This window comes from Triticum urartu, chromosome 6A (assembly GCF_056163025.1).
Source record: "Triticum urartu cultivar PI428250 chromosome 6A, HENAU_Tu73, whole genome shotgun sequence".
Taxonomy (NCBI): domain Eukaryota; kingdom Viridiplantae; phylum Streptophyta; class Magnoliopsida; order Poales; family Poaceae; genus Triticum; species Triticum urartu.
In genome coordinates, this window is record NC_141878.1 from 121,929,713 (window position 1) to 121,948,622 (window position 18,910).

Below are 18,910 nucleotides of genomic sequence, written 5' to 3' on the forward strand. Positions count from 1 at the left end.
CCGTTGATACGCCTAGTTGATGAGAGACTATCTTCTTCTTTTTGTCTTCTCCACAACCACCATTCTATTCCACCTATAGTGCTATGTCCATGGCTCACGCTCATCTATTGCGTGATGTTTGAAAAAGTTTGAGAACATAAAAAGTATGAAAAAATTGCTTGGCTTGTCATCGGGGTTGTGCATGATTTAAATATTTTGTGTGATGAAGATAGAGCATAGCCAGACTATATGATTTTGTAGGGATAGCTTTCTTTGGCCATGTTATTTTGAGAAGACATGATTACTTAGTTAGTATGCTTGATGTATTATTATTTTTATGTCAATATTAAACTTTTGTATTGAATCTTATGGATCTGAATATTCTTGCCATAATAAAGAAAATTACATAGATGATTATGTTAGGTAGCATTCCACATCAAAAAATCTGTTTTATCATTTACCTACACGAGGACGAGCAGGAATTAAGCTTGGGGATGCTTGATAAGTCTCCAAGGTATCTATAATTTTTGATTGTTCCATGCTATTATATTATCAACCTTGGATATTTTATATGCTATTTTATATGATTTTTGGGACTAACCTATTAACCTAGAGCCCAGTGCCAGTGCCAGTTTCTGTGTTTTTCGTTGTTTTTGAGAATCGCAGAAAAGGAAAATCAAACGGAGTCCAATTGACCCAAAACTTCACGGAACTTATTTTTGGACCAGAAGAAGGCCATGGAGTAAAAGAATTGGGCTAGAAGAGTCCCGAGCTGCCCACGAGGGTGGGGGCGCGCTCACCCCCCTGGGCGCACCCCCTACCTCGTGGACAACCCGGAGACCTGAAGGAAATATGCCCTAGAGGCAATAATAAAGTTATTATTTATTTCCTTATATCATGATAAATGTTTATTATTCATGCTAGAATTGTATTAACCGGAAACATAATACATGTGTGAATACATAGACAAACAGAGTGTCACTAGTATGCCTCTACTAGACTAGCTCGTTAATCAAAGATGGTTATGTTTCCTAACCATGAACAAAGAGTTGTTATTTGATTAACGAGGTCACATCATTAGTTGAATGATCTGATTGACATGACCCATTTCATTAGCTTAGCACCCGATCGTTTAGTATGTTGCTATTGCTTTCTTCATGACTTATACATGTTCCTATGACTATGAGATTATGCAACTCCCGTTTGCCGGAGGAACACTTTGGGTGCTACCAAACGTCACAACGTAACTGGGTGATTATAAAGGAGTACTACAGGTGTCTCCAAAGGTAGATGTTGGGTTGGCGTATTTCGAGATTAGGATTTGTCACTCCGATTGTCAGAGAGGTATCTCTGGGCCCTCTCGGTAATGCACATCACATAAGCCTTGCAAGCATTGCAACTAATGAGTTAGTTGCGGGATGATGTATTACGGAACGAGTAAAGAGACTTGCCGGTAACGAGATTGAACTAGGTATTGGATACCGACGATCGAATCTCGGGCAAGTAACATACCGATGACAAAGGGAACAACGTATGTTGTTATGCGGTCTGACCGATAAAAGATCTTCGTAGAATATGTAGGAACCAATATGGGCATCCAGGTCCCGCTATTGGTTATTGACCAGAGATGTGTCTCGGTCATGTCTACATTGTTCTCGAACCGTAGGGTCCGCACGCTTAACGTTACGATGACAGTTATTATGAGTTTATGCATTTTGATGTACCGAAGGTTGTTCAAAGTCCCGGATGTGATCACGGACATGACGAGGAGTCTCGAAATGGTCGAGACATAAAGATTGATATATTGGAAGCCTATGTTTGGACATCGGAAGTGTTCCGGGTGAAATCAGGATTTTACCGGATTACCGGGAGGTTACCGGAACCCCCCGGGAGTCATATGGGTCTTATTGGGCTTTAGTGGAAAGGTGAAAGGGGCTGCCCATAGTGGGCTGTGCGCCTCCCCCCTCCCCTAGTCCTATTAGGACTAGGAGAGGTGGCCGGCCACCTCTCTCTCTCTTTCCCCCTTGGGAGTCCTATTTGGAATAGGATTGGGGGGGAGTCCTACTCCCGGTAGGAGTAGGACTCCTCCTGCGCCTCCATAGGGCTGGCCGCACCCCTCCCCCTTGGCTCCTTTATATACGGAGGCAGGGGGCACCTCTAGACACACAAGTTGATCATTGAGATCGTTCCTTAGCCGTGTGCGGTGCCCCCTGCCACCATATTCCACCTCGATCATATCGTTGTAGTGCTTAGGCGAAGCCCTGCGTCGGTAATACATCAAGATCGTCACCACGCCGTCGTGCTGACGGAACTCCTCCCCGAAGCTTTGCTGGATCAGAGCCCGGGGATCGTCATCGAGCTGTACGTGTGCTAAGAACTCGGAGGTGCCGGAGTAACGGTGCTTGGATCAGTCAGATCGGGAAGAAGACGTACGACTACTTCCCCTACGTTGTGTCAACGCTTCCGTTGCTATCTACAAGGGTACGTAGATCATACTCTCCCCTCGTTGCTATGCATCACCATGATCTTGCGTGTGCGTAGGAAATTTTTTGAAATTACTACGTTCCCCAACAGTGGCATCCGAGCCTAGGTTTTATGGTTTGATGTTATATGCATGAGTAGAACACAAGTGAGTTGTGGACGATATAAGTCATACTGCCTACCAGCATGTCATACTTTGGTTCGGCGGTATTGTTGGACGAGACGACCCGGACCAACCTTACGCGTACGCTTACGCGAGACCGGTTCCCCCGACGTGCTTTGCACACAGGTGGCTTGCGGGCGACTGTCTCTCCAACTTTAGTTGAACCGAGCGTGGCTACGCCCGGTCCTTGCGAAGGTTAAAACGGAGTCTATTTGACAAACTATCGTTGTGGTTTTGATGCGTAGGTGAGATTGGTTCTTGCTTAAGCCCGTAGCAGCCACGTAAAACTTGCAACAACAAAGTAGAGGACGTCTAACTTGTTTTTGCAGGGCATGTTGTGATGTGATATGGTCAAGACATGATGCTAAATTTTATTGTATGAGATGATCATGTTTTGTAACCGAGTTATCGGCAACTGGCAGGAGCCATATGGTTGTCGCTTTATTGTATGCAATGCAATCGCGATGTAATGCTTTACTTTATCACTAAACGGTAGCGATAGTCGTGGAAGCATAAGATTGGCGAGACGACAATGATGCTACGATGGAGATCAAGGTGTCGCACCGGTGACGATGGTGATCATGACGGTGCTTCGGAGATGGAGATCACAAGCACAAGATGATGATGGCCATATCATATCACTTATATTGATTGCATGTGATGTTTATCTTTTATGCATCTTATCTTGCTTTGATTGACGGTAGCATTATAAGATGATCTCTCACTAAATTATCAAGAAGTGTTCTCCCTGAGTATGCACCGTTGCGAAAGTTCTTCGTGCTGAGACACCACGTGATGATCGGGTGTGATAGGCTCTACGTTCAAATACAACGGGTGCAAAACAGTTGCACACGCGGAATACTCAGGTTATACTTGACGAGCCAAGCATATACAGATATGGCCTCGGAACACGGAGACCGAAAGGTCGAGCGTGAATCATATAGTAGATATGATCAACATAATGATGTTCACCGATGAAACTACTCCATCTCACGTGATGATCGGACATGGTTTAGTTGATTTGGATCACGTGATCACTTAGAGGATTAGAGGGATGTCTATCTAAGTGGGAGTTCTTAAGTAATATGATTAATTGAACTTAAATTTATCATGAACTTAGTACCTGATAGTATCTTGCTTGTTTATGTTGATTGTAGATAGATGGCTCGTGCTGTTGTTCCGTTGAATTTTAATGCGTTCCTTGAGAAAGCAAAGTTGAAAGATGATGGTAGCAATTACACGGACTGGGTCCGTAACTTGAGGATTATCCTCATTGCTGCACAGAAGAATTACGTCCTGGAAGCACCGCTGGGTGCCAGGCCTGCTGCTGGAGCAACACCAGATGTTATGAACGTCTGGCAGAGCAAAGCTGATGACTACTCGATAGTTCAGTGTGCCATGCTTTACGGCTTAGAATCGGGACTTCAACGACGTTTTGAACGTCATGGAGCATATGAGATGTTTCAGGAGTTGAAGTTAATATTTCAAGCAAATGCCCGGATTGAGAGATATGAAGTCTCCAATAAGTTCTATAGCTGCAAGATGGAAGAGAACAGTTCTGTCAGTGAGCATATACTCAAAATGTCTGGGTATAATAATCACTTGATTCAATTGGGAGTTAATCTTCCAGATGATTGCGTCATTGACAGAATTCTCCAATCACTGCCACCAAGCTACAAGAGCTTCGTGATGAACTATAATATGCAAGGGATGAACAAGACTATTCCCGAGCTCTTCGCAATGCTGAAAGCTGCGGAGGTAGAAATCAAAAAGGAGCATCATGTGTTGATGGTTAACAAAACCACTAGTTTCAAGAAAAAGGGCAAAGGGAAGAAGAAGGGGAACTTCAAGAAGAACGGCAAGCAAGTTGCTGCTCAAGAGAAGAAACCCAAGTCTGGACCTAAGCCTGAAACTGAGTGCTTCTACTGCAAGCAGACTGGTCACTGGAAGCGGAACTGCCCAAAGTATTTGGCGGATAAGAAGGATGGCAAGGTGAACAAAGGTATATATGATATACATGTTATTGATGTGTACCTTACTAATGCTCGCAGTAGCACCTGGGTATTTGATACTGGTTCTGTTGCTAATATTTGCAACTCGAAACAGGGGCTACGGATTAAGCGAAGATTGGCTAAGGACGAGGTGACGATGCGCGTGGGAAACGGTTCCAAAGTCGATGTGATCGCGGTCGGCACGCTACCTCTACATCTACCTTCGGGATTAGTATTAGACCTAAATAATTGTTATTTGGTGCCAGAGTTAAGCATGAACATTATATCTGGATCTTGTTTGATGCGAGACGGTTATTCATTTAAATCAGAGAATAATGGTTGTTCTATTTATATGAGTAATATCTTTTATGGTCACGCACCCTTGAAGAGTGGTCTATTCTTATTGAATCTCGAGAGTAGTGATACACATATTCATAATGTTGAAGCCAAAAGATGCAGAGTTGATAATGATGGTGCAACTTATTTGTGGCACTGCCGTTTAGGTCATATCGGTGTAAAGCGCATGAAGAAACTCCATACTGATGGACTTTTGGAACCACTTGATTATGAATCACTTGGTACTTGCGAACCGTGCCTCATGGGCAAGATGACTAAAACACCGTTCTCTGGTACTATGGAGAGAGCAACAGATTTTTTGGAAATCATACATACAGATGTATGTGGTCCGATGAATATTGAGGCTCGTGGCGGATATCGTTATTTTCTCACCTTCACAGATGATTTAAGCAGATATGGTTATATCTACTTAATGAAACATAAGTCTGAAACATTTGAAAAGTTCAAAGAATTTCAGAGTGAAGTGGAAAATCATCGTAACAAGAAAATAAAGTTTCTATGATCTGATCGTGGAGGAGAATATTTGAGTTATGAGTTTGGTGTACATTTGAAAAATTGTGGAATAGTTTCGCAACTCACGCCACCCGGAACACCACAGCGTAATGGTGTGTCCGAACGTCGTAATCGTACTTTACTAGATATGGTACGATCTATGATGTCTCTTACTGATTAGCCGCTATCATTTTGAGGATACGCTCTAGAGACGGCCGCATTCACGTTAAATAGGGCACCATCAAAATCCGTTGAGACGACGCCTTATGAACTGTGGTTTGGCAAGAAACCAAAGTTGTCGTTTCTGAAAGTTTGGGGCTGCGATGCTTATGTGAAAAAGCTTCAACCTGATAAGCTCGAACCCAAATCGGAGAAATGTGTCTTCATAGGATATCCAAAGGAAACTATTGGATACACCTTCGATCACAGATCCGAAGGCAAGACTTTTGTTGCTAAATTCGGAAATTTTCTGGAGAAGGAGTTTCTCTCAAAAAAAGTGAGTGGGAGGAAAGTAGAACTTGACGAGGTAACTGCACCTACTACCTTGTTGGAAAGTAGTACATCACAGAAAACTATTTCTGCGACACCTACACCAATAAGTGAGGAAGTTAATGATAATGATCATGAAACTTCAGAACAAGATACTACTGAACCTCGTAGATCAACCAGAGTAAGATCCGCACCAGAGTGGTACGGTAATCCAGTTCTGGAAGTCATGCTACTAGATCATGATGAACCTACGAACTATGAAGAAGCGATGGTGAGCCCAGATTCCGCAAAGTGGCTTGAAGCCATGAAATCTGAGATGGGATCCATGTATGAGAACAAAGTATGGACTTTGGTTGACTTACCCGATGATCGGCAAGCAATTGAGAATAAATGGATCTTCAAGAAAAAGACTGACGCTGACGGTAATGTTACTGTCTATAAAGCTCGACTTTTCGCAAAAGGTTTTTCGACAAGTTCAAGGGGTTGACTACGATGAGACCTTCTCACCCGTAGCGATGCTTAAGTCTGTCCGAATCATGTTAGCAATTGCCGCATTTTATAATTATGAAATTTGGCAGCTGGATGTCAAAACTGCATTCCTGAATGGATTTCTGGAAGAAGAGTTGTATATGATGCAACCAGAAGGTTTTGTTGATCCAAAGGGAGCTAACAAAGTGTGCAAGCTCCAGCGATCCATTTATGGACTGGTGCAAGCCTCTCGGAGTTGGAATAAACACTTTGATAGTGTGATCAAAGCATTTGGGTTTATACAGACTTTCGGAGAAGCCTGTATTTACAAGAAAGTGAGTGGGAGCTCTGTAGCATTTCTGATATTATATGTGGATGACATATTATTGATTGGAAATGATATAGAATTTCTGGATAGCATAAAGGGATACTTGAATAAGAGTTTTTCAATGAAAGACCTCGGTGAAGCTGCTTACATATTAGGCATAAAGATCTATAGAGATAGATCAAGACGCTTAATTGGACTTTCACAAAGCACATACCTTGATAAGATTTTGAAGAAGTTCAAAATGGATCAAGCAAAGATAGGGTTCTTGCCTGTGTTACAAGGTGTGAAGTTGAGTCAGACTCAATGCTCGACCACTGCAGAAGATAGAGAGAAAATGAAAGATGTTCCCTATGCTTCAGCCATAGGCTCTATCATGTATGCAATGCTGTGTACCAGACCTGATGTGTGCCTTGCTATAAGTTTAGCAGGGAGGTACCAAAGTAATCCAGGAGTGGATCACTGGACAGCGGTCAAGAACATCCTGAAATACCCGAAAAGGACTAAGGATATGTTTCTCGTATATGGAGGTGACAAAGAGCTCACCGTAAAAGGTTACGTTGATGCAAGCTTTGACACTGATCCGGACGATTCTAAATCGCGAACCGAATACGTGTTTACATTGAATGGTGGAGCTGTCAGTTGGTGCAGTTCTAAACAAAGCGTCGTAGCGGGATCTACATGTGAAGCGGAGTACATAGCTACTTCGGAAGCAGCGAATGAAGGAGTCTGGATCAAGGAGTTCATATCCGATCTAGGTGTCATACCTAGTGCATCGGGTCCAATGAAAATCTTTTGTGACAATACTGGTGCAATTGCCTTGGCAAAGGAATCCAAATTTCACAAAAGGACCAAGCACATCAAGAGACGCTTCAATTCCATCCGGGATCTAGTCCAGGTGGGAGACATAGAGATTTGCAAGATACATACGGATCTGAATGTTGCAGAACCATTGACTAAGCCTCTTCCACGAGCAAAACATGATCAGCACCAAGACTCCATGGGTGTTAGAATCATTACAGTTTAATCTAGATTATTGACTCTAGTGCAAGTGGGAGACTGAAGGAAATATGCCCTAGAGGCAATAATAAAGTTATTATTTATTTCCTTATATCATGATAAATGTTTATTATTCATGCTAGAATTGTATTAACCGGAAACATAATACATGTGTGAATACATAGACAAACAGAGTGTCACTAGTATGCCTCTACTAGACTAGCTCGTTAATCAAAGATGGTTATGTTTCCTAACCATGAACAAAGAGTTGTTATTTGATTAACGAGGTCACATCATTAGTTGAATGATCTGATTGACATGACCCATTCCATTAGCTTAGCACCCGATCGTTTAGTATGTTGCTTTGCTTTCTTCATGACTTATAAATGTTCCTATGACTATGAGATTATGCAAATCCCGTTTGCCGGAGGAACACTTTGGGTGCTACCAAACGTCACAACGTAACTGGGTGATTATAAAGGAGTACTACAGGTGTCTCCAAAGGTAGATGTTGGGTTGGCGTATTTCGAGATTAGGATTTGTCACTCCGATTGTCGGAGAGGTATCTCTGGGCCCTCTCGGTAATGCACATCACATAAGCCTTGCAAGCATTGCAACTAATGAGTTAGTTGCGGGATGATGTATTACGGAACGAGTAAAGAGACTTGCCGGTAACGAGATTGAACTAGGTATTGGATACCGACGATCGAATCTCGGGCAAGTAACATACCGATGACAAAGGGAACAACGTATGTTGTTATGCGGTCTGACCGATAAAAGATCTTCGTAGAATATGTAGGAACCAATATGGGCATCTAGGTCCCGCTATTGGTTATTGACCAGAGATGTGTCTCAGTCATGTCTACATTGTTCTCGAACCGTAGGGTCCGCACGCTTAACGTTACGATGACAGTTATTATGAGTTTATGCATTTTGATGTACCGAAGGTTGTTCGGAGTCCCGGATGTGATCACGGACATGAAGAGGAGTCTCGAAATGGTCGAGACATAAAGATTGATATATTGGAAGCCTATGTTTGGACATCGGAAGTGTTCCGGGTGAAATCAGGATTTTACCGGATTACCGGGAGGTTACCGGAACCCCCCGGGAGTCATATGGGTCTTATTGGGCTTTAGTGGAAAGGTGAAAGGGGCTGCCCATAGTGGGCTGCGCGCCTCCCCCCTCCCCTAGTCCTATTAGGACTAGGAGAGGTGGCCGGCCACCTCTCTCTCTCTTTCCCCCTTGGGAGTCCTATTTGGAATAGGATTGGGGGGGGAGTCCTACTCCCGGTAGGAGTAGGACTCCTCCTGCGCCTCCATAGGGCTGGCCGCACCCCTCCCCCTTGGCTCCTTTATATACGGAGGCAGGGGGCACCTCTAGACACACAAGTTGATCATTGAGATCATTCCTTAGCCGTGTGCGGTGCCCCCTGCCACCATATTCCACCTCGATCATATCGTTGTAGTGCTTAGGCGAAGCCCTGCGTCGGTAATACATCAAGATCGTCGCCACGCCGTCATGCTGACGGAACTCCTCCCCAAAGCTTTGCTGGATCGGAGCCCGGGGATCTTCATCGAGCTGTACGTGTGCTAAGAACTCGGAGGTGCCGGAGTAACGGTGCTTGGATCGGTCGGATCGGGAAGAAGACGTACGACTACTTCCTCTACGTTGTGTCAACGCTTCCGTTGCGATCTACAAGGGTACGTAGATCATACTCTCCCTCGTTGCTATGCATCACCATGATCTCCCCCCTGCCTTGTTCCTGACTCCAACACCTCTTATATAACCCAGAACTTCCAGAAAGAAACCTAGATCGGGAGTTCCGCCGCCAGAAGCCTCCGTAGCCACCTTAAACCAATCTAGACCCGTTCGGGCACCCTGGCGGAGGGGGGAATCCCTCTCTGGTGGCCATCTTCATCATCCCGGCGCTCTCCATGATGACGAGGGAGTAGTCCACTCTCAGGGCTGAGGGTATGTACCAGTAGCTATGTGTTTGATCTCTCTCTCTCTCTCTCTCGGGTTCTAGAGTCGGCACGATCTTGATGTATCGCGAGCTTTGCTATTATAGTTGAATCTTATGATGTTTCTCCCCCTCTACTCTCTTGTGATGAATTGAGTTTTCCCATTGAAGTTATCTTATCGGATTGGTCTTTATGGATTTGAGAACACTTGATGTATGTCTTGCATGTGCTTATCTATGGTGACAATGGGATATCACGTGATCCACCTGATGTATGTTTTGGTGATCGACTTGCAAGTTCCATGACCTCGTGAACTTATGCATAGGGGTTGGCACAAGTTTTCGTCTTGACTCTCCGGTAGAATATTTGGGGCAATCTTTGTAGTTCTTTGTGTTGGTTGAATAGATGAATCTGAGATTGTGTGATGCATATTGTATAATCATGCCCACAGATACTTGAGGTGACATTGGAGTATCTAGGTGACATTAGGGTTTTGGTTGATTTGTGTCTTAAGGTGTTATTCTAGTACGAACTCTATGATAGATTGAATGGAAACAATAGCTTCATGTTATTTTACTACGAACTCTTGAATAGATCGATCAGAAATGATAACTTTGAGGTGGTTTCATACCCTACCATAATCTCTTCGTTTGTTCTCCGCTATTAGTGACTTTGGAATGACTCTTTGTTGCATGTTGAGGGATAGTTATATGATCCAATTATGTTATTATTATTGAGAGGACTTGCACTAGTGAAAGTATGAACCCTAGGCCTTGTTTCAACACATTGCAATACCGTTTGAGCTCACTTTTATCATTAGTTACCTTGCTGTTTTTATATTTTCATATTACAAAAACCTATATCTATACTGTCATGGAATTGTCACGGCAGATGTCCTTAGTGTCAGGACTTAGTCGCGAGGCCAACGCATCTATGTGGTAGCTTGAGAGGGGTTGAACGGGATGAGAGACGCGAGGTTTTACGCAGGTTTGGCCCCTCACGGTGGAGGTAAAAGCCTATGTCCTTCTTCATTGGTATTGATGATGATGATCACGATTACAAGAGTGCTCTATCTTGAGAGCTATTGTCTAAACCTAACTTGTCCAACTTGTGGAACTTGTGAATCTTGTCCCTCTTGGGGTGCCCTGCCCCTCCTTATATATGTTGAAGGGGCGGTTTACATGACTAGTCCTATTAGGACTAGGATTACTCTATTACAAGTGGAGTCCTAGTCTTGCCTCCTTTGTAAGGGAACATTCCATGTGCTTTTCTCATAAACCGGCCCACCATTAAACGTGAACCGGCCTTCTGGGCCATGGGCCTCGTCATCCATCTAACCCGCCCGCCGGGTTACTAATGAACCGCCAAGACCGGGCGGGTAGCCCGTGAACCGCCAAGCTCCGGGCGGGTTACCAGTGAGTCATCCAGTCCGGACGGTTTATACTTCCGGCCGGTTTACGCCACGGGGTATATCCCCGACATTAGCCCCTAGTTTAATTTGGATTTATCCATGTTAAACTGATCTGCAACATAAACTCAAGAGCAAATTTGACAGGTTATGCTCCGGGTTAAAAAAATTGTAAACCGGTACTTGATCATCCTTAAGTCCTTGTTATTTCCTCCTTCTGGGAAATCCGGGTCAACAAACCAGCTTCATAATCAATTTGCCGACATTGGTTTGTCACCGAGAAATATTGTGAAGAATAACTCCTTTGACTCAGCTCCCAAAGCGCCGGTTTAAGAAATATGGGTCTTGAAATACTTATCTGATATTCAGCCGGTTTGAAGATGTAAAACTTGCCGGTTTAACATTACCAAAATGGCCGGGTTAAAAAAAACTGATGATCCTGGATTATGACCGTTGATAGACGTCGGGTTATGATTGTTGCCAACGGCGGTTCATGATTATTGATGACGCCGGGTTGCCGCCACAGGGTCATAATGATTTGTGACGCCGGATCAATCTGATTTGCTCAAACAGAGAATTTGAAAATATTTCTTCGATAATAATATAATACCTGTAGCCCCCAAATCTTGAGCAGAACAAAGTGATGGCTTAAGACTTGCTTCAATATAAATGTTACCAATTTTGAAGAAATCCATGTTGTTCATCCCAGTCACTAGTCAGAATTGAGTATTCCACATATGTAGCCCCCAAGTGCCGGGTTGTCATGCTTGCAGCAACCTGGGACTTGTAATTGCTTGATGCTCATAAAAACTTCAACCAGTGTAGCCCCCAAGGGTCGGGTCATTATGCAATAATGAGCAGGGACTTTGTAAATATAATCTTGTAAACTTTGAACAGCAACATGTAGCCCCCAAGGGCCGGCTCAGTAAGATAATACTGAGCTAGGATTTTGATATATTCTTCAATGAAAATAACATCATATGATGTAACCCCCATCATGGGGCTTGAATTCACGTCCACAAGGTTAAGAGCCTTGTGCTTTACCAACTGAGCAGTGGACCCTTCAATAAAATGGAAAAAAAAGCTTTGTACCTTAAATTGTTGATAGAGGCAATTGGTAGCCCCCAAGGGCCGGCTCATTACAATGTGATGAGTCGGGTCTTCAATAAGGTGAGCAAAAAATGACTTTGCATTAGCCCCCAAGTGTCATGGTGCATGCTTGCAGCGACATGAGACTTGCATATTTGATATAATCTTCAGTTGAATAATGTAGCCCCCAAGTGCCGGGTCGCGAGCCTGCAGCGACTCGGGACTATTCTTTCAATAGTAAAATAAACCATATCCATTGACAATATAATAGCCATTGCGCTAAAGCGACTTTGAAAACCTCAATAATACCTGTTATTAATAACCATAATAAAATCCAGCCATGTTGGCTATTCAAGATAACATAATCCGGTATGAAAACCTTATTCATTCACATCATAATGGAAATTCAGCCAAGTTTGGCTATTTGAATAATATAACCCAATGATTTATAAGCGCATGATTCCAATGGCGCAATCCAAATATATACTGGCGACTTATAGTCGAAAGCCAGGCCGGTTTAATAAACACCGGATAATTTATCATCATACTTTATTCAACCTGTTTCTGCATATAACAAGTTTAAAGTGTCCTGGCGGTTTACCGCCGGACGGGTCATAATGCCTGACATATAACCTGGGTTTATAATCGAGGCTGCACTTAAGAATAATCAAATATGAAATACATAATACCTGTGACATTGAATCACATTGTTGGTTTTACCAACTTTTGTAGTAAGAGTGATAACCCCAATCTTGAGTAGTGATAACTCCTTTCATATTGTGCCGGTTTATGATAAAACCGTACCGGGTTGTGATAAACACCGGTTTAACCATATATAATACTGGCGACTCGTAGACAAACCAGACTGGGCTGATAGTCTCCAGGTTATAATTTGATCGTGTACTGACAACTTGTAGTTGAAAGCCGAGCCGGGTTGATAAACACCGGTTTACTCCATAATAAGATGGTAACAGAAAATCAAACCGGGCAGATAGCCTCCAGATTAAGATTTAACCGTGTTCCGTCAATTTGTAATTTGATAGTGGAACCGGTTTAAGAACGCAACAAAAATAAAAGAAACAGTTATTAAGGAAAATATTGAAGCAAAGGCAACGATAAAACCATTTGCAAAAAGAGGCTTATTGAGCCGATCAGATGGTGTTACCATGGTCGGACACGACCAAGCTCCCGATAGGTGTAGCTATGGTTCAAGTCAGCCAGGTCCCCAAATGAAACCGTTGCATTTATGCCGATCAAGTGGCATGGCAATGGTTCGGGTTCGACCAAGCCCCCAAGTGATTCTATGGCCTTAGGCCGATCAAGAGGCGTGACTGGTTCAGACTTGACCATGTCCCCAAGTGATCTGGTGGCTTTCGCCCATCAAAAGGTATTGCATCGGTTCGGACACGACCAAGCCCCCAAGTGATGTTTATAAAATTTTCAAGGGGTAAACCGGAGGCCGCTTTAAGACAGAACAACTCCGTGTAAGCACGCATGATGTAAAAGAACAGAGACCCCGCTTTATGAAGCAGACGCCCCCATGTGATCAATAATATGTCAGGCCAGTAAGGCGGGATATCCATGTTTGAACCGCGCATCGTGGCAGCAGGTCCTCTTCGGCAATTTTTAACTTTTTTCAAGAGATAAATTCTTCTTTGAACCGGGATCTTAAACCGGATATTGAGAGCTTCAAAGCTTTGTGGGAGACATCTTTCCCTTGAACCGGATTTTAAACCGGAATCTTCATTTTTAGCCGGAAATTTTCTGACGGTCTTTAAACTCGAACTTGCGAGAAGTTAATTCCTTTTTGAACCGGAAATTCTTAAACCGGATTTGAGAGCTTCAGAGCTTTGTCGGAGAACAAATTTCCCTTGTACCGGATTGTAAACCGGAATCCTTTTCTGATGACCCGAAACTTCTTCATTGAGCCGGGATTTTGTAACTGTCATATACTTTCTAATCCGGAAATCTTCTGACAGAACGATGTGAATCTGGGACCGGGTTATCTTTCCCTCCAACTATTGGGGTTCTTGACTTCACTGAAAACCGGCAACGTTTGCTAAGTCATATCATTGTAGCCCCCAAGTCTCAAGGTGACTCGAGGAGTTGGCTTGAGATTCTCCATATTTGACCGTGATATAAACCGGTTTGAATCCTGATGCGTCAGGTCAACAATTATCACCGCGGAGTTGATGATCACCATGGTGAAACTGAAATCAATCACGGCCGAGTCGGCCACGGGTGCTGACAGATCTGTCGGCCACGGCATTTTTAAACCGGTGTGGATGGGAGAGTTGACCGCAATGTTGTAAACTGGCGTGGACGGTTGAGTCGGCCACAGGTGTTATAAACCAGCGTGGATGGTTGAGTCGGCCACGGTGCTGTAAACCGGCATGGACGGTTGAGTCGGCCACGGGTGTTGTAAACCGGCGCACACGGAGAGCCGCCTGCGGGCATTGTGAACCGGTGCGGACGGGGAGTCGGCTGCAGGCGTTGTAAAACGGCATGGATGGTTGAGTTAATCGCGGGCGCGGTCCCGACAAGCTGATGTAAACCGGACAACAGGGACGGTGACTTGCTCACGCTCATTCATCAGGTGGCATGACACGGACGAAACCCGCGGTATAAACACAGTTATCCTGCGTACAAAACATACAGCAGGGCAAAGTAGTTGTTTGACCAGTGAAATCAACATGTACTTAGCAAGAAATATATAGGACAAATATCACCTGATGTATTTTGCGGCTGAAGAGGCCTGTGGCGATCCGAAGCCCGCTCCTGCGGCTCGGAGACAGTGTGAGTCTGTGCCCCATAACCAACTATCCCTCCGGGTCATGGCTCGGCGGCCGTGACATCTTGTTTTAGGTCTTCCGGTCAAATCTGGAGTTGTCTGTTTGGCCTCCTGAGTTGATGCCTTTGTACGTTGCTGTTTTGCCGCAACATGACGAGGCCGTAGCGGCAAAGGTGGGATCCTGCGGCACGACACGGAGAACCAGCGACTGACGCGGCAGCACACGAGGCAACCGGGGCCGCGGTCGCGGAGTAGGCGGCTTGAGGCGGCAACCGGGGCCGCAATCGTGCAGGCGTATGGCGACACAGGTCATAGAGGAATTACACGGGCGGCCTGAGTGGCCAACACGGCGAGCATTGTGGCGACTGGCTGTTCGAAGGTAGCCAGACGGGGCCGCGGCAACCGTGGCGAGCCATGGCGGAGGGGCGGACCGGCGAGCCGCGGCGGAGGTCAGCGAGGCGGAGTCATGGCCATAGCAGCTCGTCAATATCGGAGGCGAGGTAAGGCCGAGGTGGCTCGATGCGGGGGCTGCTCCAGGCGGCTCTTCGGTGACGCAGGGCCGGCGATGCAGTGGGTCATGGCGGCGGTGGGACGATTCGAGGGCGGCTCGGAGGCCCTAGCAAGCCGTGGACAAATGCTCCTCCCAGTCACGGAGGTTTGACCAGTCCGGTTTTTCTCCTGCAGATCAGGGCGCGGACGGTGACGCTGCCCGCCCCGGGCAACTCAGGGTGCAGTCGGATGATGGAGTAACCGTAGAGGCTCGGCGCGCCGGCAAGTCCAGTTCGGGCATAACTGGCTTGACAAAGCGGCGGTGGCTGCGGAGTGACTACGAGTTTTCAGCGGCAATCCGGGTTGTAGAGGAATCAAGGCACGGAGAGCAAAGGAGTCCGGGTTGTATTTTACTTGCTTCCGGGTCGTGGCCTCCATCAGACTGGCACCTATTCATTCGTTGTTTTTTTGCTAGTCTCACCGAGAAGTGGCGGTGAAATCTCAATTTAATAATACTTTAGTATCAGTACCGATTGTTTTACCATTGGGGCTTTGTCTGATGCCACTCTGATCCGTCTGATACTAGTAGTAGCTATAGAATCCACGTTGTCATAGCGGATCTGGGTCATAACCATGGCTCGATTTGTAATCTGCCGCATAACCCTAGTTTTTCTCAAACTTTAACTCTCATAGTTGTAAATCTGAATCGATGATCTTCAAGCTGATGTAGATCCTCCCAAACCGGTTCATCCGGAAAGTTACAAACTTCTCGATCCCTTTAAGAGATCCCTTCAAAAAACTCATCACCACCGTGTGCAGGCCCCACGGTGGGCGCCAACTGTCGTGGAATTGTCACGGCAGATGTCCTTAGTGTCAGGACTTCGTCGCGAGGCCAACGCATCTGTGTTGTAGCTTGAGAGGGGTTGAACGGGACGAGAGACGTGAGGTTTTTCCCAGGTTCGGCCCCTCACGGTGGAGGTAAAAGCCTACGTCCTGCTTCATTGGTATTGATGATGATGATCACGATTATAAGAGTGCTCAATCTTGAGAGCTATTGTCTAAACCTAACTTGTCCAACTTGTGGAACTTGTGAATCTTGTCCCTCTTGGGCTGCCCTGCCCCTCCTTATATATGTTGAAGGGGCGGTTTACATGACTAGTCCTATTAGGACTAGGATTACTCTATTACAAGTGGAGTCCTAGTCTTGCCTCCTTTGTAAGGGAACATTCCATGTGCTTTTCTCATAAACCGGCCCACCATTAAACGTGAACCGGCCTTCTGGGCCATGGGCCTCGTCATCCATCTAACCCGCCCGCCGGGTTACTAATGAACCGCCAAGACCGGGCGGGTTACCAGTGAGTCATCCAGTCCGGCCGGTTTATACTTCCGGCCGGTTTACGCCACGGGGTATATCCTTGACATATACCATCCATATCGCACTTGTATCACCATCTTTTCGCCGAACTAGTGCACCTATACAAGTTACCATTGTATTGGGTGTGTTGGGGACACAAGAGACTCTTTGTTATTTGGTTGCAGTGTTGTTTGAGAGAGACCATCTTCATCCTACGCCTCCGACGGATTGATAAACCTTAGGTCATCCACTTGAGGGAAATTTGCTACTGTCCTACAAACCTCTGCACTTGGAGGCCCAACAACGTCTACAAGAAGAAGGTTGTGTAGTAGACATCAAGTGTCGTGCTAAAATTTGAAACTATTTAGGGTTCATTTGGCCATTTTATATATTAATTGGGTTTTGTAGGCATTTAATGTAGTTCATAATTCCAATTTGAACTACAAGCACATGCTCCAGTGAAGCAATTGGGTGGAAAATCGTACATGTGTCATTGGGTGCATGTTTAGGTCTCATTGAAGGAATGGGAATTACAAACGTCTCATCATCCTAAAACATTAAGAATCTCGGTTTTTAAATCCCAGTAAATCGAAAACTCACCCAAAAAACATGACTTGGCATGGTTTCATGACATGGCACATATATGTCGTGGTAAAAAAATCGTCCAGTTTGAGACAAGGCGCACACATTAATAGCCAACAAAATCCTATTGAAACAAATAGTTGACACATTAATATCACAAACGGTTGTATTATATGAAGTGTATGTGTTCCTGTAACCATTTAAGTGTGGCCATGCATCCCTCTTTTCTTATGGGATAGTAGTACCTCATTTCTCGTTCATTGGTCATCTTTGTATTTTGTGCCAAATTTTAACCATACTCGGTGGCGTGTGTGCAGCTGCTTGATTAGATGGGACGAGCGCAAGTCCACCATGCAGGCTCGACGGGATGCGTGCGAGCAGTCCGCCGCGCAGGCTCTATGGCACATGTGCAACCCCTCCACCTCGCAGGCTCGACAGGACACATGCGAGCAGCAAGGCCGCCCATGCTCACCAGGAAGTGAGCTCTTTGACCTCCATCTACCAGCTGCCTGCCTCACTCACAACTTCTCCATTAATGGCGGCAGCCGCTGTTCAACGCGCGGTTAATTAAATCACCTGGACGGAGAGTGTTTCCTTGTGATCCCATGGCCCCGCTCAACGTTAGCATTTGCTTTGTTCGTGTTTTCAACTCGTATTCTGGATCATTTAAAATGGAACATAGGGAAACGGATAATACGATGACAAATTTACAATGGCGCATATAATAATTGTTTTACATATTCTGAATAATTTAAAATGCTACATGTGCCTGGAAGACACGGGGGCAATAGAAGAAGGAAATCACAGACAGCAATCTGGGTCGCTACTATCTCTACTCCTCGATGGATCGCCGAGCGACGACATCCTCCAGCTCCTTCTTCAATTCCTCACAACTTTGCTTGAAAGCAGCCACGGATTCCTCCACCTCCTACTCGCGCTTGATACGGAACTTCCTCAAGTCACCCATCAGTTCCTCGATGACCGCTTTCAGTGTCATCCCCGAGGCACTGCTCTCCTCATGCAGCTTCTTCCAGCCGGCAGCCTCCTCCTCCGTCCCGACGAGCGCCTTGAGGAGCTTCGCATTGTCACCCATGAGTTTCTCGATGAGTCCGGTCGCCTTCTTAACCGAGGCATCGCTAATCGCGAGCAACTTCATCAAGCCATCGACCAGCTCCTGTTGCTTAATTAGGCCAGCAAGAATGTCGTCATCGCTCGCCAAGGACTTCAGCAACGCTAGCTCGTCGCGATCGCTGACGCGGCGAGTGCTCTTGTGAGAGCCCTCGCATGTAGGTGAAAGCTCATTCGAGGGCTCCGCGGCATGTCGGGACATCTCTGCTGCGGCTGCCGCATAGCGGTGGGACCTCTCTAGTGCTTCCGCGGCCTTGGTCTTTGCTTTGTGGTTATATGTCCACCCGAAACTCCTCCTACCGGTCATGGCGGAATGACTGATATGAAAGATTTTTTTGTGGGTGATGAGGAGAGGAACTGTGAA